This window comes from Tachysurus fulvidraco, chromosome 13 (assembly GCF_022655615.1).
Source record: "Tachysurus fulvidraco isolate hzauxx_2018 chromosome 13, HZAU_PFXX_2.0, whole genome shotgun sequence".
Classification (NCBI taxonomy): domain Eukaryota; kingdom Metazoa; phylum Chordata; class Actinopteri; order Siluriformes; family Bagridae; genus Tachysurus; species Tachysurus fulvidraco.
Window position 1 is genome coordinate 27190476 of NC_062530.1, and position 2500 is coordinate 27192975.

A 2500-nucleotide genomic window follows, 5' to 3' on the forward strand; every position below is an offset into this window, starting at 1 on the left:
AAAGTGAACCTCTTCCTCATGTGGGTGACTGTATTGGGATTATAAATCATTATAAACACTGAAAGTGGGATTATAAATTATTATAAACACTTAGAGTGGGATTATAAATCATTATAAACACTGACAGTGGGATTATAAATTATTATAAACACTTAGAGTGGGATTAGAAATCATTATAGACACAGAGAGTGGGATTAGAAATCGTTATAAACACTGAGATTGGGATTAGAAATCATTATAAACACTGAGAGTGGGATTAGAAATCATTATAAACACTGAGATTGGGATTATAAATCATTATAAACACTGAGATTGGGATTAGAAATCATTATAAACACAGAGAGTGGGATTATAAATCATTATAAACACTGAGAGTGGGATTATAAATCATTATAAACACTGAGAGTGGGATTATAAATCATTATAAACACTGAGATTGGGATTAGAAATCATTATAAACACTGAGAGTGGGTTTATAAATCATTATAAACACTGAGAGTGGGATTATAAATCATTATAAACACTGAGATTGGGATTAGAAATCATTATAAACACTGAGAGTGGGTTTATAAATCATTATAAACACTGAGAGTGGGATTATAAATCATTATAAACACTGAGAGTGGGATTATAAATCATTATAAACACTGAGAGTGGGATTATAAATCATTATAAACACCAGAGAGTGGGTTTATAAATCATTATAAACACTGAGAGTGAGTTTATAAATCATTATAAACACTGAGAGTGGGATTATAAATCATTACTCAAATAGAACTGTGAACTTTATGGACAAACAGTGTGATTGTGTAAGCAGGAGATTTTTTTCTAGTCGTAAAAAGAAATTATTTTTGAAATTGTTCTTTCTTTCTTTCTTTCTTTCTTTCTTTCTTTCTTTCTTTCTTTCTTTCTTTCTTTTATTTTGTTGTCCTTTCGTCCTCGCGGGCGTGTGTCTGGTTGTCTGTTTGCCTCACAGGAATCACAGCAGGGTCAGTGAGGGAGCAGATGGCTCCATAATCCAGAGGCAGTGAATATGTGTGTGTGTGTGCGTGTGTGTGTGTGTGTGTGTGTGTGTGTGTGTGTGTGTATAGGGTCATCTATTACATCTCAATATGCAGATGGTCATCATTTTGCCTGATCTCCTCACGATGCGGCCTATTAATGACTCAATCTGCCATGTTAATATGGCTAACAGTATAAATGATCAAACAGCTAACTCACAGTCTCCATATAAACCTAGCCAATGTGGCTAAAAGCTAAAGTGCTTAAATAATATCCATATATAAGATATAAATATATAAGATGTAAATAAATATATTAATGATACGAAGGGGGGGGGGGCATGGTGGCTTAGTGGTTAGCACGTTCGCCTCACACCTCCAGGGTTGGGGGTTCGATTCCCGCCTCCGCCTTGTGTGTGTGGAGTTTGCATGTTCTCCCCGTGCCTTGGGGGTTTCCTCCGGGTACTCCGGTTTCCTCCCCCGGTCCGTAGTGTGTGTGTGTGAGTGAATGAGAGTGTGTGTGTGCCCTGTGATGGGTTGGCACTCCGTCCAGGGTGTATCCTGCCTCGATGCCCGATGACGCCTGAGATAGGCACAGGCTCCCCGTGACCCGAGAAGTTCGGATAAGCGGTAGAAGATGAATGAATATATGAATGATACGAAATGATACTTTTGTAGGAGGAAAATCTTACTACTACTATTTATCTTTTTAAGTATTTATTAAAATAAATCAGAGTGTTTTATTTCCATATATATATATATATATAAAGAATTTTTTTAGTTATTTGAACACTATGACTTTTAAGGACCGGATCCTGAATGTATCACCACAGATTGACTTTATGACACATGTACGATGTTATTTATGAAATGTGTTAGATATTAAAATGAAATTCCAGTAAATTCTGATGAATATTCAGCTCTTTCTTGCTTTAACGTGTAAATGTTATCGTTAGCATTTCTCTACATGGAGCTCGGTTCTGGCCGTGTGTTTCAGGAGAAAGGCCACTGAACCCCAGGCAAACTGGACGCACTTTGTGCTGGAGGTCAGTGTTCATGAATTTACACTTATTAACATGAATTAACCTTAATTAACATTAATGACCACCAGGCACATGCATTTATTCAGCACATCGTCATAAACACAGAGAATACACAGATACACACGTCCAATACCACACACAGCAGAGGGTCTCAGAGTGTGTGTGTGTGTGTGTGTGTGTGTGTGTGTGTGTGTGTGTGTGTGTGTGTGTGTGTGTGTGTGTTAGGTGTGTTGTGGGGTGGGTGAGGAGAGACGAGTGAGAGCGAAGATAGGGAGAGAGATAGAGATGGAGAGAAGATGCGACGAGAGGATGACTGAGAGAGAGAGGAGAGATGCCAGCCAGAGAGCGGGACGTAGAGGGAGAGAGAGAATAGAGGAGAGGATGAGAGTGAGAGCGCGTAGAGAGAGATGAGAACAGAGAGCAGAGAGACGCGGAATGACGAGGAGAGAGAGGAGG